This window comes from Macadamia integrifolia, chromosome 3 (assembly GCF_013358625.1).
Source record: "Macadamia integrifolia cultivar HAES 741 chromosome 3, SCU_Mint_v3, whole genome shotgun sequence".
NCBI classification, from domain to species: Eukaryota; Viridiplantae; Streptophyta; class Magnoliopsida; order Proteales; family Proteaceae; genus Macadamia; species Macadamia integrifolia.
The window spans coordinates 29,688,581-29,714,625 of NC_056559.1; the positions used below are offsets into that span (position 1 = coordinate 29,688,581).

Genomic DNA, 26,045 nt, shown 5'->3' on the forward strand with positions numbered 1-26,045 from the left:
TCCTAGATATTCAAGAGTTTTGTTTACTTTATAAATTCAAATTTGTCCTCTGCCATACATGCAAGCTTTACTGTCCAAATCCCTTTCCTGATGATTAATATGTAAACATGGTATTTGGATATGTGTGGCCAAGTCTCTCATATGCTCAGTGCTTTAAAATAGTTATGTTGATTTTTTTCTTACCTCATCCTATTTTGAGAGCAAAGCGAGAGAGAGAGAGAGAGAGAGAGAGAGAGAGAGAGAGAGAGAGAGAGAGAGAGAGAGAGAGATGATGATAGTGGCTGTGGAAAAAAGGAACAACGTTGAAGAAGAAGCAAGAAGAGAGAGAGAGAATTGAGATTTCCGAGCAGAATTGAAAGAGGAGTCTGCTTATATTGGATTTTTATTTTATATTTATTTATTTATATATAAAGAAATATTAGACAAGTAAGTAACCATGTCCGTCACTCTCCACCCTAAAAACTATGAATTAGTTACGATATAAAAAACTAATAGATGGTTTAGATTAATCTAATATTAAATGGACAATTAATATTAAAAGAAAGTGAAAATAATATTGCAATACGTATGTCTTGCTACCACTCGCCCATAAAATAAATTATCAAGAATTCGCATATGTACTCTTTATGTAATTACATAATTATTTAACAATTTATGCCTATAGGCTATGTTTGGTAGCCAACAAAAGGGAAGAAAAGAAAGAAAAAAAAAAAAAGAATAAAAATAAAAGAAGTAGAGGAAAAAGTAGAAATAAATGAAATGGTAGAAAAAAAATATATATATATATATATATACACATTCAGTTACCATAAAAAGAAAAGAAAATAAAATAAACTTTTTATATTTTATCACGTTTTCTTGTGCTTTTGGCCAGATATTTTTTTTGAGAGCAAAATAAAAATTCATAATTCCCAATGTAAATTTTGAAATAAAAAAATTGAATCTCCTCTTAATTTAGAACCTGCTACATGGATGAGCAATACGTGGTAAAACAATGATTCAATGATTTTTGACACCTCGTTCTCTAGGCCTTTGTCAATGTCTTGTTTTTTACGCTTTTTTCAAACCGTTGGATCTTCGCTTCAGGTGTTGTTCATCATTTAAATTTAAATGTTTAAAATGTGAGCCACTTGTTTTCAGTTTTTTTTTACCGTTTTTATTTTATTTGAACGTATTTTTGATCATTTCATCGACGTTTTGATCTGTTTTGAACACATCCGTACCGAACACCGTGAAAGACCGAGTCACCGACTTTCCTAAAGTGCTACAGAGAAGCAGCGCTGTTCCATCCGATCCTGTGACTCACTTTGCAGTATTACAAGAACTCGAACTCTCTTTTAACTTTCCCGCGGTAGGTTGATGTTGCAGGAACGGAAATTCTCTCCAGAATCCATCAATAAGAGTCAAAAGTGGTGAAGAAGAGAACAAAAGAAGGGGATTACTCTTCTGGGATTCCTGTTCTCTCCTTCTGAATAACTCTAGAGCTCGCAAATGCAGACAACAATGGAAGGCGGAGGCCAAGAAGAGATGACTAACAACGTGATGTGCCTCTTAACTGATCCTGAAGGCACACCTCTCGGAGCTCCCATGTATCTCCCGCAGAACGCTGGGCCACTTCAACTCCAGCAGATTGTCAATAAGCTCCTTAATAACGTAATCTACATGGCTTGATACTTCCCTGTCTTTGTGGACTCTGTTTTTCTGCTTTAATCTTTGGTTCTTCATTTACAATGACCTCAGTTGTTGTGAACGACCTCAAGTTCCTTCATGTGTGTGAATTTAGAGCTGCAAGCCAATTGTTTTGCTTTTGTATAAAGACAATTACTTTTCCCTATTTGATTTTCTCAATAATATTATGAGACCCGTAATTAAAATAGAAAGGAAGGCGCTTGTATGCAATTGTGCAAGTTGGATACGGAGAGGGAGTTGTGGTTGTACCTTTATTTTTTTCGCTCTCCCCCTTTTGGTGGCTGTTTTACAGAATGTAAATTCTTTGAATTGCAGGTTCAAGCCTTCCTGTGTGTTTTCTGTTTGTTCAGGAGGAAAAATTGCCTTATGCTTTTTACATATCAGACCAGGAGCTTGTTGTGCAACTTGTATCTTATCTGGAGAAAAACAAAGGTTTGAAATTTTATGATGAATCTTATTTAGTTACTGCTAAAATTTGTTTTGGTGAAAATAATAAAAACTGATCTCTATTTTCGATTCGTCCACCCAGTGTCTGTGGAGAAGGTATTACGCATAGTGTACCAGCCTCAAGCAGTTTTCCGAATTCGTCCTGTTAATCGGTGTTCTGCAACTATTGCTGGTACGAGTCTTATTTTCTTGCTTGATTTCTCACTCGAATATGGTGGTGTTAATCCATTTGATTTCTATTCTTGAAGGTCTATCTAATTGTATTTTACACATGGGGAACAAGGTCCTTTCCTAGTTATGTGAAAACTAATGTCACTCCTGGTTGTAGTTTTTTTTTGGGTTGTGGCCTTGTGGGTAACACACCATTATAGCGTGCAGGTTTAAGATTCTGTTAATTACAGTACTGCCACTGCTTGCTTATAATTTGATTGTAACTTGTTTAGGTGGGCCTATAGTGATCCCAAACGTGGTTTTGAACCCATGATTGCACCAATATAGTACAAGAATAGTAAGTCTTAGCTACCAAGCAGCTTACAATATGATTTCACCCGATGAGAAGGCCACAAGAACATGACGGAACCTATGGCTGTTATACCCAAGTAGCTTGTATCCTGCGCTGTAGAATAATGCCGGTACCCCACACCCCTTAAGCGTAATGAAACTCTTAATGAACGAAGTTCAGTTTACGGATTGTAACATGGGCATCCAAGCATGCTAAATCGGTTGACCTTATCATTTTAATGGTTACAAGGGGTTAACTCCTGCTCCAGAATTAGGGCGGCCATTAGGCACCCAAAGCCCCAGTATTAGATGTTAGTGTCTTAGCTAGGTGCATAATATTCCGATAAACCTTCACGATCTTATCATCTCCTATGACAATATCATCGCCTAGAAGAGCGTAACTACGAAAAATCTGACTGGGGTATACCTGTTCGTCACTATACCGTGTTTTCCATATGGTGGATGGTTGATTTGGTTTGGTAGTCAGATCTCTCTGCTCCCCTTTTCCAATTTGAGTTAATGAAAGAGCAACTCCCTAGAAGATCTAGTTGCTAATGAACCCAATTAAATGTATTACAAAAATAGACACTAACTACTTAATCCTGTATGGGACCTAAATCCCTAATACTGGGCTTATAGAATTGTCCTGTTACGATAGAAAACTCAAAATACTGAGCCCATGGCCATATAACCAATTGGGTACTCAAACTGAGCCTAACTTAAGCCAAACTTGATGCATAGGTTCACCTGGGCCCAATAAATTATACCAAATCCAAAACAAGAAGCCTATCTTCTCTTTTTCCTGAATTAATTCTGCATAATCTTTTTTTAAATTCCTTTTGACCTCTAGAAATTAACCTGCTTTAATAGTGTTGTCCAGTGGGTTTACTCTTTCATAAGGAGTGGTTCTCTTGAATCACCTACATTAGAGATCATCTTTATTCTTTTTGCTGGTCATATACGTTAACCTTTTATTCCAAACCATTGCTTACTTCTGCCTCTCTTATTATTGCATGTGTTATCAGGTGTTAGTATTCGGTTCTCCCCTTGAGCTCCTTTCTCTGAGGACTTACTTGTCCCTGTATCTCTGAAGTGTATGGATTTGTGTGCTGTCTTCATGTGCATCATATAGACCATACAAAGCTTGGTTTCTGTAAATATTAGAAGAAGAAAAAGAGGAGGAGAAAGAGAGAACCGATGGGTGTGTAACCTGTTGGGAGTTACAACTAATAAGTTATAACTCCCACTTCAGTAATACATATAATGACCTAAAGTCAAACAGGGACATAACTGGAATAAACGAGAAAATAAAAGGGAGAAACAAAACTGCCCCTACCCATCTACCAAGATCTATTGATGTGCATCATTTACAGTTCCAAAGCTGTCCAACTTGTTCTATCTATGTCATTAGTCATAACTATAATTTGTGTTGTATTCTCCAAATCAAAAGGGGTAGACGTGTTATCACACATGCTTAGTCAAAAGTTTCCATGTACATGACTGAACACTTTTTTTGAGTCTGATGACTCTGATAGTCTGATCCTTTCTTCTCCAACACGAAGATTTCTTTCCAAGGGATGCATAAGGGTGAAGTTATGTTCTCTTATTTTTCATATATTGTTCACGTTGGTGGTTACAATCATGTGGTTTTAGGGAGGTGAAACATTATTAGTGTCTTTGAGATGGAGGTAGCCTACCATCTCTCATGCGCCCTAATGTGCTATCTATGGTTTAATGCTATCTTCTCAGTCCTGGTTTGATATATTAAGTACAGCCTTAACTTCACTTGGCCTCTACCCAAGTAAAGTAGACCATTCAGTTTTTGTTGAACATAGTGAGCAAGGATCATCACATTGGTAGTTTATATGTTGATGATATTACAGATCTGTAGGTGCTTTTGAATTACTGCATTCCTTGTTTTACTGTATATTATCGCTGTAACATCTTCCGTCAGAGTATATTGTTAGCTTTTTACATGTCAAGTAATAAATAGGTGTTATCCATGGATGGTTGATTTTTATCAATGGTTTTGTCAAATTAGCCATTTGGATGTATATTGTTACTTCCTTCTAATACTAGTTGTGATTTGAACTCTTGATATTGCAGGTCATACAGAAGCTGTACTATCTGTTGCCTTTAGTCCTGATGGGCGACAATTGGCCAGTGGTTCTGGTGACACTACTGTCCGCTTATGGGACCTTAATACTCAGACTCCATTATACACATGCACAGGTTAAATATGGAGATTCACTCCTCTACCCCCATCTGTAATATTTTATAAGCACTGATTCACATGTTTTCAATTCATCTCACGATGTGTGTGTTCAATTTGATTAGATTTTTTGTTCTGTGCTTTCATTTTCATCGATTTGTACTTATATCTTACTTATTCAGTTCCATTATGTCAATTTTTCCAATGATGTGGGTGGAGACTACTTCCTCGCTTAGGTTCAGAAGGGGAAGTATCTTGCTTCTTGTTCCTTTTCAGTTTTTTTATAATTTTAGTTTTCCCTGTGGACATATACTGTTATTTCCTTCTAACTTAATAAATTAGCAGCAAACACATGTCCTGCAGAAAAAAAAGCGTGCAAAGCCTTTTATCGGTATTCCTTTTAGTAGTTCCTGGGGTTTTGCAATTTCTTGAAAGATTCACGTATCGGCATTTATTTCTTGTGTTTCACTTATAAATGAGCATCTAATATTGGGGTCTTACTCTTCTTCTCTTTGGTAGAGATTTTTCTTATAAGGGGGAAAGAAAGGGCATCTGAGATTTGTAATTTCTTTAGAGGAGACATTTTTTCAAATTTGTTTAATAAATTGTAAATATTTAAAAATTTCAAGTTATTTAATAACTTGCAACTCTTTAATCATATTAAGGGGTGCGCTTGGTCCGACGGTAAGGTATGAATGTTGCATCCTGGTGGTCAAGCGGTCGAAACAGCCTCTCGACATTCTCGGGGCCAGGCTGCGTAGTTCTCCACACCCCCCGGAACCTCGCACATGCAAGAGCCTTGTGCACCGGGTACGCCCAACTCTTTAATTATATTGCCTTTGCTTTCAAATTCTTCTTGGAAGATTAACTCTATGGGTATTGTAATAGGGGTATTAGGTAGATTTTTGTCATTGGGGGCATTATTGTACTTGTACTTTTTTCTCATCTGTTACAAATAAAGATGGATAGTGTCAATCTGACACATCAGTTTTCTCAAATCACGACGTGGTATCAAAGCGGTGATCCATCTAGGATCTTTGCCCTATTGCCCTAGCGTCTCCCTTCTCTCGCCTCTCTCTTTCTTCTCTCTCTCTCTCAGCCCCTTTTGGACTGAGATCTTTCCACCCTCAGTGTTGCTCTCTTCCACCAAGGGCTTTTTGCCATTAGGTCCTCTATGAACTAGATTAGATCTGATATGTGATTTTAGTTTCAGATCTGGTGTTCGTTTGGTTGTTGTTTGCTGCAGTTGATGTAGCATGTGTTCGTGATATTTTCTGAGATTGGTTTGTAGATTCTTTGTGATCAGCAGTCATGGTAGAGTTAGATGATAATCATGATACTGCTGCACCAACTGTTTTGGACGGAGTAAGTTGTGGAACTCATGGTGACTTCCCTTCGTTCCCTATTAGTTCCATCAAATTTGATGAGAGCAATTATTTGATGTGGTCAAGATTATGCTTTATGGAAATCGGTTCTTGTGGTTGTACTGGGTATCTCATAGGTGAAGCTAAAAATCCTACAATTGTTGGTTCATCTCAGGAAAAATGGAGTTCTTACAACTCTCTTGTTATGTATATTCCTGCTGAATTTGATGAACGTTAACTTGCACGGGGTTATTTTTTTATGAATATGGTTGCCAAGATCTAGAAGGGCGGTTAAGGATACTTATTCTTAGGTGGGGAATCATGCACATGTTTATGGATTGAGGAAGAAGATTTATGAAACGAAGCTGAAGGAGATGATACTTTCTCAATATTGTTCTGAGTTACGAGGCATGTGGCAGGAGCTGGATTTTTGTGAGGATTTTCGTTCAATTTGTTCTATTGATGCTACAACTTTTAAGAAGCAAAAGACAAACTTAAGGGTGTATGACTTCCTGGCTGGTCTGAACATTGAATTTGATCAGATTCGGACATTCTTTATCATGACCCCTTCCCATCATTATAACAAGCCTATACTATGGTTCAATTTGACGATAGTTGCCGTACTGCCATGCTTCAACTTGTAACACAGGAATGATCAGCCTTAGATTTTGGTACTGGAACTCAGTCTCATGGTGATTATACATAGTCAAGTGTCGGTCTACTGCAGAAAAGGACTTGTGATGTATGATTATTGTGGTAAGGAGCGTCATACTAGAGAATATTGTTGGAAACTCCATGGGCGGCCTAACAATTCTCGTGGATGTGGTTGATCAAATCAGTCCCATGCGCACCATACTGAGACTTCTGATGCTGCCGCGCCCATTGGTGCTTCTTTAACACAGGACGAATTATTGATTTACGTCGTCTAATGTCCAAGTTAGAGCCCTCATTGTCTTCTGCCAGTGCTGCCTCTATGCTGGTTACATCTGAGTCCCATTCTACTAATTCCGGTATTTTTGTTGGTAGTCATTGTGCCTCTGTTGTATCCATTCTTTGGATAATCGACTCAGGTGCAAGTGTAACTGATCAGTAGACGACTGGTTTCTTCCTGCCATTTTCTCCCCTAGTATTCTTAGTCTTCAGGTAAAGATAAGAGTTTTGGTAATTGATGGTTCCCTCTCCTCTATTTTAGGAATGGGTACTATTTAGTGTTCTTCTTTGTTGTCCTTGTCATCAATGTTACATGTTCCCAATTTCTCTACCGATCTTTTATCAATTAGTACTATTACTAGGGATTTGAATTGTGAAGTCTTTCCTTTCCATTGTGTTTTTTAGGAATTGGTGACAAGGGTAACGATTGGCAGTGGTAAAGTGCGTGGTGTCTCTACTTGCTTGACCGTTATTCCTCTATTGCTTCTACTCATGTGTATCACACTAATTCTTCTTCTGCATTGTCCAAGTTATATTAGTGGCATCAATGTTTCGGACATCCTCCACTCACTTTAGCTAGAGTTTTTCCTTATTGATGTAAATGATATAATCTAAACAATTTTTTATGTGATGCTTGTGTTTTTGTCAAGCAAACTAGAGGTGTTTATTCCAATTCAGATTCTAGCAGTTCAGTTCCTTTTTCGTTAATAAAATATGATGTCTAGGGAGTTCCTTTTTCGTTGATAAAATATGATGTTTGGGGCCTTGCACATTTTGTTTCTGTTTGGATATTGTTGGTTTGTTACATTTTTTTATTATCATACTTGGCTTACTTGGATCTATCTGCTATGATAGAAGAATGAGGGTTTTCACTATTTTCTATTGTTTCATCGTTTGGTTTAGACTCTGTATGATGCTTGGATCTGCATATGGTGTTCATCGACCTAGAAAAGGCCTATTATAAAGTCCCCCGAGAGATAATCTAGAATGAATTAGAGAAGAAAGGAGTGTCTAGAATGTACGTGGACATAATTAAAGACATGTATGGGGGGTGTTTTTTAGTGTGAGATCTGTGGGAGGTCACAGTAGTGAGTTCCGAATTACCATTGGGTTGCATCAAGGATCCACTCTAAGTCCCTATCTGTTTATGCTTATCATGGATGATTTAACCAAGAACATCAAAGGAGAAGTGGCTTTTGCTGATGATATCGTTTTAGAGGATGAGACAGTGGTAGGGTTAATGATAAGTTGGAGTTATGGAGATCTACCTTAGAGCTAAGAGGTTTTAAGATTAGTAGAACAAAGATAGAGTATATGGGGTGTAACTTTAATGGGTGCAGGATTGATTTTGAAGTGGTGAAACTTGAAGAGAGAGATATTTCACAAAACAAATTTTTTTTTAAAAAATATTTGGGGTCAATTATTAATATGGATGGTGAGATAGATGACGATGTCTCTCACAGAATTAAAACTGGACGGATGAAGTGGAGAAGTGCTTTTGGAGTGTTGTGCGATTGACAGATTCGTCTCAATCTTAGAGGAAAATTCTACAGGGCTGTCATAAGACCGACTATGTTATATGGGGCAGAATGTTGGGCAGTCAAGAAGCGTAACATAGATAAGTTGAGTGTAGTAGAGATGCGGATATTGAGATGGATGTGCAGCAAAACTAGGAGAGATAGAATGAGGAAAGACAAGGTTAGAGCTGAGTTGGGAGTGGCCCCGATTTAGGACAACCTGCGAGAATAGCGCTTAAGGTGGTATGGACATGTCCAGAGGAGGCCTTGGGATGCTCCAGTACGGAGGAGTGATCAGATCCAGTGGGAAGGACAAAAAAGAGCTAGGGGGAGACCTAAAATGACCATTGATGAGTTGGTAACGAATGACATGCAAAAGCTAAGTCTTGATAGTAGTATGACATCAAACAGAGCTGTTTGGTGGGCAGAGATCCATGTTGCCGAATGCATTTAGATGGGATGGCCTGGCGGTGTTACATTGTCTCTTCTTTCTTGTCCCCGTTTTTTGACAGATCCATGTGGGCAACCCCCATTCAATTGGGAAAAGGCTGAGTTGTTGTAATGATAATGATTATGTGGATGGTGCTTTCTAATCTTACCTTGCTGATCACGACATTATTCATCAAACCAGTTTTTTTAATTCTCCGCCATAGAATGATGTGGCCGAATGAAAGAAAGAATAGGCATTTGCTGGAAGCAGACCGGTCTCTTGTGTTTGAGATGAATGTACCAACCCAATATTGGATTGAGGCAATTCTTAGAGCAACATATCTCATCAATAGGATTCTGTGTTGTATTTAGAGTCTTGCTACCCTATTGAGGTACTCATTGTGTCCTTTTTTGTGGTTCCCCCCAAAGTATTTGGTTGTGTTTGTTTTGCTTGCAACCATCAACTTCAAGGGAAGCTTGACCCACATGGTCTTCGATGTCTTTTTATTGGATATTCAGTACGTAAAAAGACTACAAGGGATACCATCCACCCTCTCATCATGTGTTGGTAACGATGGATGTGTTTCATGAGATGAAAGCCTATTATCTTGTGTTGGCACCTCTCCAGGGGGAGTTTGCTACTCTAAGAAAAGATGTGCTTTTGGTGTTTTCTCTTGATAGCAGTCCGGTGTTTTAGGAGGAGAGTTTGGTTGGAACTGAGCCTACTGAGCCTTCTGTTCAGGGGGAAGCCGAAACCATTATAGGTGTATTTTTGGCAGCGACAACAAGTCGACCACCAAGTTGGCCCCATCACTACCGCTGCGCTTGACTAATCATCTACCTCTGATCTTAAGTTCAATACTCTGTCAGGTAATTTCCTCCTAGTGTCAATAATTCATCTCTTGATTTATCAGTTGCTGTTCGTAAGGGAAGTAGGATTTGTGCACAACATCCTATCTCCCATGTCGTGTCATACAATTCCCTACCTCCCTCCTATTAGTTCATTGTGACTTCCTTGTCCTCTGTTTCTATTCCTCCAAATTGGCAACAGGCTTTTGTAGATTCATGATGCAAAAATACCATGAATGGGAGATGAGGGCACTTGGGAGAATGTTACGTGGGATTTGGTACCTCTTCGAGCACATAAGAAACCTGTGGGGTGCGTTTACTATTAAACAGAAGGTTGGTGGAATAGTGGATAGGTGCAAAGCTAGATTGGATGCCAGAGGATTTGCTGAAACTTATGGTATAGATTATCAGGAGACTTTTTCCTTGGTTGTCAAGATGAATATTTCCTATATTGTTAATTTAGGATGGGAGTTGCAACAACTTGATGTCAAGAATGCCTTCCTCCATGGTGAGCTTGAGGAGAAAGTGTACATGGATATCCGTTTTATTTTTTCTTGCAAGACTCAAGGGAAAGTGTGTAACCTGAAGCGTGCATTTAATGGGCTGAAACAATCTCCCAGGGTTTTGTTTGGTCATTTTCATAGGGCTATGGTGTCAGTGGGATATAAACAATGTAATGCTGATCATACTTTATTTATCAAGCGAGTTTGTGATCACATTACTATCCTCATTATATTTGTTGACAACATTGTTGTCACTGGGAGTGATCCTATTGAAATATATAAATTGAAGGCCTACTTGGGCAAGGAGTTTGAGATTGAATATCTGGGCAAGTTGTGGTATTTCCTAGGCACTGAAGTGGCTCGATCTATTAGCGGTATATTTCTCTCTCAAAGGAAGTATACTCTGGATCTTCTTTCAGAGACTGGGACGCTAGGGCGCAAGCCTGTTGACACCCCTTTTGAGGCCAATGCTCATATCAAGAGTAAAGATAGTAAGCCGGTTGATATCAACGGTTTGTTAGACGACTTATTTATCTATCCCATACTCGACTAGACATATCGTATGCGGTTAGTTTGGTGAGCTAGTGCATGCATGATCCCTATTCTTCTCACATAGAGGTAGTGTTCCATATTCTTTGGTACTTGAAGTTAGCTCAAGGGAAAGATATTCTTTTTTCAACTCATGATCACATGTGTGGATGCATTTATAGATGTAGTCTGGGTTGGTTCACCAGATAATCGAAGGTCTACATTAGGTTACTGTACTTTTGTTGGTGGCAATCTCGTCTCCTAGCTTAGCAAGAAACGGGCTGTGGTTGCAAGGTCTAGCGCAGAATGTTGATTTTTCTCCATGGTCTAGGGGGTGTCTATTCAGGTTGCCAATGAAGCTATACTGTGATGGTAAAACGACTATTAGTATTGCTCATAATATGGTTCAGCATGATCGCACACAACATGTGGAAATTGATCAGCATTTTTTCAAGGAGAAGCTGGAGCAAGGTCTTATTTGTATTCTTTTCTTGAAGTCTGTTAATCAATTAGCATATATCTTTACAAAAGGTCTTAGTAGTAGGGTTTTTCATCCTATTCTGTGCAAGTTGGGCATGTGTGATATCCATGCACCAACTTGAGGGGAGTATTGTAATATGGATATAAGAGTAGATTTGTCCTTAGGGTTATTGTTGTACTTGTACTCTTTTCTGGTCTATTATAAATAAAGATGGCTAGTGTCAATTTGACACAAGTAAGTTTTCCCCAAATCACAACAATGGGCATCTCAATTCCTCATATCACGACAATGGGCATCTCAATCAAACAAGTATACAAAACTTACAGAGGGGAGTCACCCCTTTTCCAATATATACCTTTTCTCCATGTAATAGGCGTCAGTATCCTCGGTCAGTTTTCCCCAAATCACAACAATGAGTATCTCAATCAAACAACAAGTATAAGAAAATTACAGAGGGGAGTCGCTCCTTTTCCCTATTTAATAGGCATCAGTCTCCTTTCGTTTCCTAATGGGTCTCACGTCAGCATTGGAGAAAAATTTAGAAGTTTACTCACCCCCCAAAGGAAGAAAGTACTTAATTTCTTATTACTTGCTAAGCCATTTCAGATGCTTCTTCAGCCACCTTCATTGTTGGGGTTGTCATGTCATTTCCACCCTATCATCTCAGCTCTCTTAACAAGTCATAGCCCCTTTGTGGGTAGAAAGCACCTGAAAATTACATGTTGACGTCTCCGCTGATATTTGGTTACTGGTTTACATCTATTAGTAGCTGGAACCATATGATATGTGGAGAATAATACCTCTTGATGAAACACTGACCCACCTCTCAAGAGTTGTGGAGTTATCACCACAAAGAAAGATGTGAGGGACTCTTCCCTGGATAGTCTAGGGAATCACTAGCAAGGAGCCTCCTTGCAAGTGCTTTCCAGCTCTAATGGTTTCATTCCCAGATAGGTAATCAATTAAGAGCTTCTCTACTTGTATAATGCTGGGACATAAATGATGAAAGGTCATTTTTATCAGGGGTTGAATCTTTTCAAGCTTAATTTTTTGAGGAGTGTGGTTGCGGGCAGTGTTTTAAATTCATGCTAACAATTTTCCTTTCAATACCCAGATCTTTTACTATTTTGGTTTATTCACTGTCCTGATTCTCTCTGTCTGCATAGACCCTCTAGTCTGAGGCAGGAAAGCTATTAATTTACTGGGCCAAAATTGCCCCACGCAGGCCCATTTTCTTTATGCTTTTAGACTTCTTTAAATTCATTCATTTGGTCACAATTGAATTATTTGAAAGGTTGGATTCTTTGTGCATCATATTCTTTACTGAGTTGACATTCTTGTATTTTCTTGAAGTTAATAGTGGATAATTGTTAGGTTGCCGATGGAGTGCATAGCTAGGTGAAATACAACATTTTGGGAACTGTACCAACAATTTGACTTGCTTGAACATATGCAGGGCATAAAAATTGGGTTCTGTGTATGGCTTGGTCACCTGATTGTAAGCATCTTGTAAGTGGAGCAAGGCTGGAGAACTTCAATGCTGGGGTCCGCTGACCGGGAAGCCATCAGGTAATCAACTCATTGTAAAGTCCGCATATTTAATAAGTTTATCTTTAATGCTGTGTTCTTTGCTAGAATGGTAGTTTTCTTTAGAAAGCAACAATTATTCATGTGTTTTTGGACAGCTTTATTGATGTTGACAGATTGAATGTTAAAGGCTTGCTTGGCTTACCCTTATATCCTCTATATGCCAGCATAAATTAGTATTACGTTTTAACATATGGAAGCGAATGAAGACAGTGATAGGGAGGCTGTTGAGAAGAATTAGCTGTGGGAAGTGATCTTTTGGTGGCCTTTTTGCTGGGTATGACCCCAAATTGAGTTGCAGGAAAAAAAAAAACCAAAATCTTAACCCTCTTGAGTGCACCTAACAATTGATTTAATAATCAACTAACAACACAAAATTCATGAAACACATAGGGTGGTGAGAACAGTTTCAGCAATGCTTTCCAATTTGGTTCTCGCAAGTCACAACAGGGAAGGTTTTAGGTACAAGACTCTAGGGCTTTGATTTCCTAGGGAAGGGCAACTGATGGTCAGGTTTTGAGGCTGAAAAGGGAAGGGATGAAAGCATGGTTTTAAATTTCGGTCGAAACTCGAGACAACTTGGTTTCGAAATGGTCTGAGATTAAACCAAGGGTCAAAACTGGTTCGACGCTGCTCCTTGGGATTTTGCCAAAAACTTGCAATTTTTGGCCAAATCCCTTGATTTCTTCCCACTTTTTTGCATTCTTCTACTCATTCAACTGCTCTACAACTTGGATTTGCGTGATTGGAGGTTGAAGGTAATGATTTCCCTCCAATAGGGCTAGTGTGCAACAACATTCCACGTACAATACACTAGCAAACTTGGGTCCAAACCACAAGTTCCATTTGGGTGTTTTTATTTATTTATTTATTTTTGTGAAACTGATTCATGGAATAGGTGTAAAATGTAAAAAATAGGCAAGCATAAAAGAAGGGTCAAAATACCATTTTCTGGGCCTTGAAACCTAGGTTCGATTAGCACAGAAAAATCCCAGGTTTCGGTTTTGGTCGAAACCTGGTCGAAACCCGTATCCTGGAACCTTGGATGAAAGAGATCAAACTCAACCTATGGGAGGCAGTGGTTGTGTTAGAACAAAACAGGAAAGAAGAAAAAAAACAGGAAGAACAGCGAGAAGAACAGAAGAAAGAAGGAGAAGAAGTAACACGTAATGTAATGGGAATAAGAGAGAATCAGAGAAGAATAAGGAAGTCGGACTTGAGAAGAGAGTCAACTAGACGGTTGCACAGAGAAGGGAATCAATCATGCGCAGCACACCACCAACTAATTATCATCATTCAATTCATCCCCTTCACAGATGGTAGTAAACTAACAAAACCAAACAATTCCTACACATATCTAAAGCATAGTTGGAAAGTATATTGGAATCAATCTCCTACTCTACCAATGTTACCTAAGCTCCCATATAAAATGCAAAGTACCAAAATAACCCCAAGCAAATAACAAATTCCCTACTAACCCCTATTGGACCAGAATCCTGGTTTGGGCTGGGTTTCTAGAGCAGGTCATGCTGGTCCAGCCATGATAATGCTACTGCATCATCCCATTCTAGTCTAAGTTTTAGAAAATCCCTTTATTCCAAATTTATTTATTGTTCAGTCCCTGATTCTATCTGCTTTACCCAAAAGGGTCCTGAACTGTCCAGAAAATTATTAAATCGCTGCTGCACCTTTTAATTGGATTTTTATCTCTCGTAGTGACCCATAGCGACCTAACTAGGGTTTTGGACCTAGGGTTACATTACTGAACCTAAAGGTTGAGTCCATCAGTTGCTCATTTGCACCGACACATAATCCTCCAAGAAAAATTATCTAACATAAAATAATCACTCTATGTGAAATTAGATAACTGTCATGTTCATTTGATAGGGTAACTGTTTAGACTTCAAACATTTATTATGATAACCACCAATGTATTATTTATATACTGCATTGTTGATGTATTCCTTTCCTTTTACGTTTGCCCCTCCCAGACCTGTAGTAGCGGGAGCCTCGTGCACTCATACACTCAAAAAATTCTTGTTTTTTCTTTGCACGGATTCATGTACCCAATCCATTTCGTTGGGACAAGGCTGATTTGGAGTTGTTGTTGGTGGTAATGTAAAATGCGACTGTAGTGATTTGATCATTCGCACTTGGACTTTTGCATCTTGAGAACTGAAAACAGTATCATAGCTCCATTGCAACATCAAGGACCTGATGTTAAAATCTCTACACATCGGTGTGTCAAAATAAATGAAAATCCCTTTGTTTACTTGACTCCCTGAGTCTACTTGACAGGAGGGTCCCGAGGCAAGTAAAAAGTCCATGTCAGAAAGCTATATCCTTTACAGAATTGAAGACAAGGTTATCTAAATGGCCCTAAATATTTTCTCCTTGTGGCAGCTTAGTTGGAGTCCAAAGTTGTGTGTTTATGTTGTTAATGTCATCCTTGACTCATGTTGCAAGTTCCAGTCCGAAAGCATTACAAATGTGGCACAGTTGACAGGTAAATTCGTTTTTTAAGGGAAAAATTCACTACATGGTGGGAAGTTTGATTGAGTTTGGACTGAAATTGTGATAGATGGAAATATATATCGTCTCCTAGTTATTCATGATTAAAATGTACACATCAATGCTCCTCTGATTTGATGGCTGAAAATACATTGCAGAAAAATCATTAGATGGTGGCCATATGGTTGAGATGTGTATGAAAATGTGTAGGCAAACCAAGGAGTGCTGTATCTATTGTCCACCCAAAAGTCAGTTCAACTGGGTCAGCCCTCCATGTGGCTTATGTAATGAGCACACATGCGCATGTGTGTGTGTGTGTGTTAAAATATTTCTGGGTGTTTCAGCCTTCTGGAGCCTTATCAAATTTGGCAATCCTGTATTGTGTTCTCAAAATCTACACCATACTTTGGAAACCAAGGTTGGGCTTGTGTAATTAAGATGAGTTCTCCATCTTCTTTGTTATTTAATATATACTCAATCATGTGATGATTGTACTTCCATTGAAAAAAAATAAGAAAATAGTTCAGTATAGCTGAACCTCTTGTCATTGTCTGTATTCTTGTTTCATGCGGTACTCAGTTGTGGCATTTTGCTTATTGTACTTGTTCAGGAATCATGATAGACATAAATTACTTTCAGTTTTGATGTGAGAGAGATGTTCTGAAGAATTTTCAGGGATTAATGTCAGTGTTTACTCTTGACTACATCTCAGGGCCACAAGAAGTGGATTACTGGTATTTCTTGGGAGCCAATACATTTAAGAGCTCCATGCCGTCGCTTTGTAAGTTCTAGTAAAGATGGGGATGCACGCATATGGGATGTCTCATTAAGGAAATGCGTTATATGCCTAACCGGCCACACACTTGCAGTAACTTGTGTGAAGTGGGGTGGAGATGGAATGATATACACGGGGTAAGCATATGCTTTTCTATTTCAAAAGTTGTTTGTGGTAGGAAATTTTGAATTGCCAGATTTTTGTAGCATCCTGATGGACCTGATCTAACCATGTCTTGTTGCACAAAGGCTCTGTTTAATTTACTGTACATCAGATTTTCTGCTGTTTGTTTTATACTTCGTAAAATTTTCTTAAGAAGGGAAATTTTTTCCAAAATCTCTCCATTTACTGGAAAATTGCTTGAAAATTTTTATGCCAAAAATGGATTGTAAAATGGTTTTGAACATTCCAAAATGAGAAGAATAAAAAAAACGAGTCGAGACCGCTGAGCCTCTCTCCCATCATCTTCCCCAATAGTGTGTCACAGAGAATGAACAAGAGTGCAGAGATGCCAATGGCGAAAGAGAAAACAATGGTGAGGCCATCTTAGTTCTGGGAATTGTAGCCGGTGAGGACGAAGATTCTGGCGCCGATTCCAAACCGGTGGAGGTCCCATTCGGTGGGGCTTTTCTTCAAGGAGTCGCGGTTTTGAGATCAAATCTTAGGAAGTTGGGAAGGTCGCGGGATGGTGGGATGGAGGGAGCTGTGTTTACGGGGCAAGTTGTGTATTGCATATTGTGATCTCTTCCCTCCTTCTCGAATTGGATCACTCCTATCAGTTCGGATCCCTCCGTTCTCTTCTCTTCTTTCACCTCCTTTTTCTTTTCTATTTTTCTCTATTTTTTCTTTCCTGCTTGTTTCTGACGTTTCTATCAGCCCTGACCCAACTTGGATTTGGTCATTTCTTTCCTCTCCCCACTCTTATTGAAGAACGCTAGCTTTATCACTATGAAAAATGTATTAAGGTACTATGTAACCGCTGAATAAAAGCCAGGTTAGCTCTGAAGCACAAATAATGGGAAAAAAATCAATATAAATTCTGCAACTCCCAATTTTAACACGCTCATAGAAATGGAGCCATCAAACTAGGAAGGGGGGGGGAGAGAAAAATCAGCTAAAGAGTTGGCCATCCTTGCATGGTTTTTTAATTGAAGGTGCCAGGCTAAAACCATTGTCTTGAACGTACTTTCCCATTTCTCAAGAACAGGGTTGAGATCCTTTTTAAAACTCCAAAACCAGATGATGGGAAGGTTTTTTTTTGAAAAGTTAGTTAATTTCTGTTACGATTCCAGAATCCTACAACCAAACCAAGGAAAGAAAGAAAAGAGAAGAAGAAAGAAAGAAAGAAGACTAAAGAGAGAAGAGAGAAGAGAGGTGAGATGTGAGATGCGAGATCACAAATCACTCCCAAAAGAGGGAACTAACCTGCGATCAGACCAGAGTAGTCTACCGCAAGTTAGATCTTTGATATATATATATATATATGAGTTTAGAAATAAGACAGATACAAAACTACCCCTGTAACCTGCGCTAGTCAGCCCTAATACACAATAGAAACCGATAGGACCAAAGTAACCCCTACGCCTAAAGCTTAACACTACCCCTCAAGCTGGAGCATATACATCTCCCATGCTCAGCTTGGTACAACCATTGTGAAAACTAGGAGCAAATAGAGACTTAGTAAATATGTCTGCCAACTAATATGAGGAAGGAACAAAATGAGTCTCGACTAACTTTTTCAAAACAACATCATGAACAAAGTGGTAGTCCACTTCAATGTGTTTGGTCCTCTCGTGGAAAATTGGGTTATTAGGAATGTACACAATACATCTTGTTAAGTTTGTCTCGAATTCTTGACCCATTTTGAAGATTGACCCGATTCGACATATTTTGGTGGCAACCCGAGTGGGAATTTTTCTGAGATCTGTGATGGAAGCAGAGGGGTTGGGCCGATAGTTATGGCTTGTTTTGGATACTCCAGGTGTCAATATGACTGTTGTGTTTATTTCAGAAAGCTCTGTGATGGGTCATTCATATATTTGTTGCTTTATGTTGATGATATGTTGATTGCAGCAAAAGATAGGAATGAGGTCAATAGGTTGAAGGAACAATTAAGTTCTGAATTTGAGATGAAAGATTTGGGGGCAGCAAGGAAGATCCTTGGTATGGAGATCAAGAGGGATAGAAAAGCAGGGAAGTTGTGGCTATCTCAAAAAAAGTACACTGAGAAGGTATTGAATCGTTTTGGCATGAAAGATGCCAAACCTGTAACTACTCCTCTTGCATCTCATTTTAGACTTTCAACTGCTCTATCACCTAAGACAGATGAAGAGGTGGAGTACATGTCACGTATTCCATACTCTAGTGCAGTTGGCTCCGTTATGTATGCTATGGTTTGCACTCGTCCTGACATTTCACAAGCTGTCAGTGTGGTGAGCAGATATTTGTCATGTCCAGGTAAAGCTCATTGGGAAGCAGTGAAGTGGATACTTAGGTACTTGAAAGGGACCTCTGGTGTTTATTTGGAGTTTGGGAGGAATGGTGATTGTTTATCTGGTTATGTTGATTCAGATTATGCAGGTGATCTTGACAAGAGAAGGTCACTCACAGGCTATATATTTACTCTTGGAGGAAGTACGGTTAGTTGGAAAGCTACTTTACAAGCTACAGTTGCATTATCTACCACTGAAGCAGAGTATATGGCAATGACTGAAGCAATTAAAGAAGCTATTTGGCTTAGAGGTTTGTTGGGAGAACTCAGCATGGATCATGGGGTGACTGTTGTCCATTATGATAGCCAGAGTGCTAGTCACTTGACTAAAGATTCAATGTATCTGAAAGGACAAAGCACATTGATGTTCGGTATCATTTCATAAAAGAGATAATTGCTCAAGGTAATATTCAAGTGTTGAAGATTGGTACTGAAGACAATCCAGCTGATATGTTGACTAAGCCTTTATGTGTTGGTAAGTTCGAGCATTGCTTGAACTTACTTGGTGTTTGTTGTGTTTGAGTTCAGCCCTTTGGAGGGCTATTGGAGAAGATGAAGATATTAGCTATTTGTTTATCTATTGGAGGAGAATTCAAGGCAAGGTGGAGATTTGTTAAGTTTGTCTCGAATTCTTTACCCATTTTGAAGATTCACCCGATCCGACATATTTTGGTGGTGACCCGAATGAGAATTTTTCTGAGATCTGTGATGGAAGCAGAGGGGTTGGGCCGATAGGCCCAAGCCCGGAGCCCATCGGCCCAACCCCTCTGCTTCCATCACAGATCTCGTATGGGGGTACGCGGTATGGTTCGACAGCGACCTGATGGGTCAACCGTTACCCGATGGGTCAACCCACGATTTTGGAGTATATATAATGTACTGTTGCTTGTTGAGAAAGTCATTGTATTCTAAGGTTTTCACGCAGCTAGGGTTTCAGGGCGAGTTTTTCCTCGCCGCTGCTAGGGTGTAAATCTCTCTTGTGCATAGTGAATCTTCTTCTTCGTCCGAGGACATAGCACACCACCCTGGTGTGTGAACCTCGTTAAATCTCTGTGTCGTACGGATCTATTGTCTCTTTATTATTCGTGTTTCTTGGTGTTTGATCTAACACATCTTCATAGGTTTAGTTATCGGAAACCCCAACTCCAAAAGTAACGATCGTAACCACATCAACTTAGCAGTGGTGTGAGCCATAGTTTTGTATTCTGCTTCAGCACTAGACTTGGCAATGGTAGTCTGCTTCTTACTTCACCATGTAACCAGATTGCCTGCAACAAAAGTACAATAACCTGTGGTGGACCTTGATGCGGATCCGGGTTCCAAGAACAAGAATCGGATCGCTTAGGGCCCAAAATAAAGTAGTAAATTCAAAATATAAAGAGTAATGGCAGTTCTGTAATTAATTGAAACTCAAGGGAGGTGGCAGTTTAGTAATTACAAGAAATCTAGAAAGGAGTGGCAGACTTGTAAACAAAAGGGATCTTAAAAGGATGAAAAGAGGTTAAAGTAACTGATGGGATATGAAGGGGATTAGAATTATTATGGAGGGATAAATTAGGAAGCAAAAGTAAGGCAAAGGTTAGAGGGTAAAAAAGAAGAAAAGTAGGGGTATTTTGAAAACACAAAGGACAAAAGAATAATAGATAAGAGAAATCACCTTTTTGAATAAAGAAACCCATGATTGTGATATTAGGGGTTGTCTTCAACCTCTAGACAGCCAAAGCAGGAGGCGGTGGAACGCCCGAGAGGAAATCAGCTTCAGCCACAGGAATCTCCTTCAACAGCTCAGAAATTCCAGATTTACTGTCGCCTAGACTTGCTGGATCAACCCTAACCAGTATAATTCACAAATTCAAGCAATACATGGAGTATTGAGTCTGAAACTTGGAACAACGATAGTTGCAGCTATGATCTGCAACTCGTTGACCTGATTACTATGGAAGAGGGCTTTGAAGGAAAGAGCTCAAGGGTTTGGTTCGCATATGGCACCCAAACCTTCGATCCAAATCCCAGATGCACTTGATGGGATTTATTGATTCAGCAACACTTCTCGTAAGCCTGAGATGATCGCCCAGAACAGGGGAAGGGAAAGAAACCTGAATAATAAAAAGGAAGAAGAGAATGAAAAGAGAAAGAAGAGAAGAAACTGGAAAATTTTAAAGGGAGAAGAAGGGGGAATCAGCAGCCATGGTTTCAAATCCAACAACTCTTAATCAAACTTCTATTCGTCAAAATCTAAAACTGAACTTCTCCATCGTTTATATGTCCAATATAAAGGAAAAAAAATCAAACAATTAATGGAAACTACTTGAAAGGAAACTATTCTAAAATTAGAAGCTAGCTAATTTAAAAAGAAGTTATTTCTAAAACAAAAGAAAATCAAATCAAAAGATATATATTTTTTTTAAGTCCATCATGCATCTACATCAGACCTACGATCACTAGCAGAGCCATCCCAATCAGCATCGGAGTAGCCAATCAGATCCATATGCCGATTAGGGCGATAGATCATCCCTTTACCAAGAGCACCCTTTAGATATCGAAGAACACGAATAACTGCATCCCATTGTGCTTTCTGATGAGACTGCATGAACTGATGAAGGACTCCCACAACATAAGAAATGTTAGGTCATGTGACTGTGAGATATATCAACTTGCCAATTAAACTCCGATACTGATGCACATCCTGGAGAGGTTCACCATCACTAACACCAAATTTCTGGTTAGGGTCTATAGCGATATCCATAGGTCTGGATGCAAGCATACTAGTATCCGATAAAAGATCCAACACATACTCCCTTTGAGATAAACTGATCCCCTTCTTGCATCTGACCACTTCAATGTCGAGAAAATAGTGAAGTTGGCCTAAGTCTTTGGTCTGAAAGTGTTGCTGCAATTACTTCTTAACTTTAGAAATTCCTGCCTCATCATTACCAGTGAGGATAATATCATCCACATAAACCACTAAGACAATCAATTTATTACCTTTGCGACGAACAAAGACAGAGTGATCATAATAACATTGGGAAAACCCATAAGTTACCACAGTATTACTAAATTTGTCAGACCATACCTGAGGGGACTGTTTGAGTCCATAGAGGTTTCCTTCAAATCATCCTACACCCCTTTTGCAGTAGTGTGGAACATGACATTGGTCATAGTTGTCACGGCATCAAATCGATCCAAGGCAGTGGAGGGGTGGCTAATCGATTTGGCGATGAATCGCCTGTTATGGCTTTGCCATGGCAGTCAAATCGCCCATGTGCCATTTTTTATTTTTCCTATTTTGTAAAGTTATTTAGTATGCTACTTTTTTATTTTCCCTATTTTCTAAAGTTATTTAGCATGCTACAAGCCTACAATATATATCCTATAGCATATAAAACCAACATTAAGCAACATCAAATCATCAAAAATCAACATAGCCCTATTAAAATCACCCTGTATTTTGCAAAAAATCGACCGCCTAGTGAATCAGGTGTGACTTGGCTTCAATAGCGGAGCCATGACGATGCCTATCAGCCAATGGCGACTGTTATTTGTGAGTCACGTAAATCGTAGCATTGCCATGAACTTCTTTTTCCGCCAGGAAGCCAAATCGCCGCCTTGGCGACGCCTAGGTGACGCCATGACAACTATGACATTGGTAGCGACATTTGGTTCCATACTATTCCACAACTTGATCAAAATTAATGCATTATCTTTCATCCAGTCATTATATCCCTTATCAGACGACTAAGGATGATCGGAGGTAGTATATTGAAGTTTGTCTTTAGCCATGAGATAAACCTTCATAGATTGAGCCGAAAGGAGGTAGCTCGAACTCCTTTTGAGCTTGATATAGGTAATCTGGACATTCACATTGTCCGAAGAAGATGTAATAGCCGTGGTAGTTTTGGTCTCAACCATGAGGAACCAAAAAAGTAGAAAAAAGGATTGCAAATCTAATAGCCGGATGTAGAGACAAACAAACAATCACCTGTATGCAGATCTATATAGTACCATAGAATGGGGATCCTATAACAGAGCAGTATTATCCATACCTGATCCCACCATAGTCATCACTAAAACAGTTACCAGAGCCATGGGTAAAAAATCGATGGGTATAAAAAACCATACTAAAAATCGATTAGACCAAAACCCTGCTAAAAAAAATCGATTAGGGCAGTATTACTATATCACGATCCAAGTACAATCACTCCATGTGATTTAATCCATAGTAAACGCAGCAATAGGTGGCTGCACACCAGAGAGGTTCAGTGGAAGAAGAAAGTCAGCAGAGAGGAATGTATAAACCCTAGATTTGATCACAGAGGCTCTGATACCATGTTATGATTCCAGAATCTTGCGACTAAACCAAGGAAAGAAAGAAAAGAGAAGAAGAAAAAAAGAAAGAAGACTGACGAGAGAAGAGAGGTGAGAGGCGAGATCACAGATCACTCCCAAAAGAGGGGAACTAACCTGCGATCAGACCAGAATAGTCTACCGCAGGTTAGATCTCTGATATATATTCCAGAAATAAGACAGTTACAAAACTACCCCTGTAACCTGTGCTAGTCAGCCCTAATACACAATAGAAACCGATAGGACCAAAGTTAACCCTTACGCCTAAAACTTAACAATTTCATTAACTGCTCTGATGTGCGAGTTGAAGGCGCTGATTGATGGTTTCAATTTTCCTGGCATTGCCTTTTTCTGCTGACAAAGGAGGTTGTTTATTGGAAAGTTAGAAGTGGTTTATTTAGCGATCCTGTCCCTGGCAAGAGAAGGGACTCAGCATGTAGAAGTGAAGGGGGGGGGGAAATAAAAAAGAAAAGGAAGAGTTTGTCAGAAGTATTGCAATTCTTGCTAGATTGTATAGTATATTATTGGTTAACTTTTGCAACCGTGGAGTGAGATTCTTAGCAAAGATGCATCTCTAGCCTAAATTTGGTTGATATAGCTGAAGAGCTGAAAGAGCTTGAATGTTGTTAAGACAGGTAACATTCTGATCCTAAAATGATGTGTAGAGAAAGAAGTGAACTCCAAATTTTGGAATTAATTGAACTTCCTGTCTATTCTGGTTATTAAGAGAACATATATCTTTGACATAAATTTACATGTAAACTTGGTGTCCTTTTTCTGAGTTTTTAACATTTTGCTTTATACTAGTGTCATAACTAGGTTCTTTGGCTGAATTTTTTTGCAGCTCTCAAGATTGCACAATCAAAGTATGGGAAACTTCACAGGGGAAGCTGATCCGTGAATTGAAGGTAGATGCTTTTCTTTCTTGTTATTCATGAAGATCTCATGTTCAGTACTTGTATTCACTTAACTTGTATCCTATACTAGGCTCATTGGTTCAGTTTCCGATTAGGTCTTTTTCCCTTTTTATCTTGGGTATAAATAAGGTTTTATACATAAAAAGTAACGTGTGGATTGGTTCTTTCAGTTCTGTGCAACTGTAACTACTAAAACAACACTACTAGGTTTATAAATTGCATTCACCTTTAGTATTGGTTTTGATTTCAGGGTCATGGGCATTGGGTGAACTCTCTTGCATTGAGCACTGAGTATGTTCTTCGTACTGGGGCATTCGATAATACTGGAAAACAGTATTTATCTCCGTAGGAAATGAAAGAGGTAATCATATTTCTTGCTTATAGAAGTTAAGACAAATCTGATACTCTCCTTGGAGCATTATACTATGAATTTTCTTTGAGTAGCAGAAGGTACACAAATAAAAGCATTAGAATAAGAATGGCTATATGGGAAGCACAACTCTCCCATGTACTCCCTGACACCCCCCCCCCCTAAAAAAAAAAAAAGAAACATTTTCCATTGAGAAATTTAGTGCTTTTGTACCTATACTTGCCTCCATTCAAATGAGATATTGATCCTCGAACCTGAGATCATAATTCTTGATGGATAAGTTTGAAGCCGAATATTCATGGTATCTACCTTTTCTTGTTGATTTTTTGTTGGAGTTTTTTTTAACTAAACGTAATTTTTTGCTGTTGATCGTATTATGTGGTTGCTAGCATGGGTATCAAGTATCATTACGTATTGAATTATGGGTCTTGCTCAAGTGACTGTTTGATTTTCTGGTCAAACAAAGGTTGCAAACTGATTTGATGCTGTTTCTCTTTCTTCCTTTCTCTCTCTCTCTGGCTAACTATTTTTTTATTTATTTCTCGGTTGGTTATGTTTAACCTGTAGTGTTAGTATCAAAACTTTCAAATGTTGCATCATTGCAGCATATCAGTCTTGCTTATTAGGGAAATGCCAAGGAGTTTGAATGCATCTTTGTCAAGTCAAGTAACTAGAGATTGGGTTAATTTACTTGCCTCTAGCATACTCCTTGTGTTTTTATATCTTTTGTGAAAACTTTCTTAAAGACTCCCCTCTTCTAACCCAAAAGGAAGGAAAGCAAAACTACCATTGCATTATGGTCTACCTGGCGCCACCAACTCCATCCTGCTTCTTTTCTTCTTCTTTTTAACACCAATGAATGTCCTCCGCTTCCATGTTTTATAGGTAGCTCAACAACGGTATGACAAACATAAAGGATTTGGATTTTTGGGGAAGGAGATTGGCGATCATTCTATCCTTTGAAAGGATTGACAGGTACACTACAGTAGCATGCCAACAGAAAGGATGCCTCCTTCCATGATAGGTTTGATGTGAAGCGAGTGCGGGACTGAAATTGTCGATTTACCACTAAGCACTAATGTCAGAAAGTTCAGATGATAGGCTTCAATTTGTGAAGAATGGAAATTACTGGTAACTTATGGTCCAATGTCTGAGACTCTTACCAAAAAAGAAAAAAAATGTCCCTCTGTTTTGTAGAATTTTGAATGTTTAAAATGATATATTATTTTTTTATTCTTTCAATGATGTTGGAGATATGCTCCAATATAATTTAAAACATTGTTGACTTATTCTTGTCGATACCATTTAATTGGGATAAGGTTGAGTTGTTGTAAACTACATGGAGATTCCAAACAAGGACGAACACAAGAATCCAAGTAAAATGTGACTGATTATGGCTGATTATAATAAAATGTTGTTTGTCTACCTGATGCACTATTATAAATCACAAGGAGATTTATTAAAATTGACTATAATCTATTTGACTATCAATATAGATCGACTGAGACAAAGCATTTTACATGCATTAAGTCCACCATCAAGACAATGCATCACCCAATCTATTTCCATTTCTATTAAAGGAGGAATGAACAAATGAATT

The 26,045-nt window shown here is 38.7% G+C and overlaps 1 pseudogene; it reads left to right on the top strand.

Moving 5' to 3' along the window:
• The first annotated feature begins 1,278 nt into the window (after positions 1-1,278).
• LOC122073020 lies at positions 1,279-25,742 on the top strand (annotated as a pseudogene).
• The last annotated feature ends 303 nt before the right edge of the window (positions 25,743-26,045 follow it).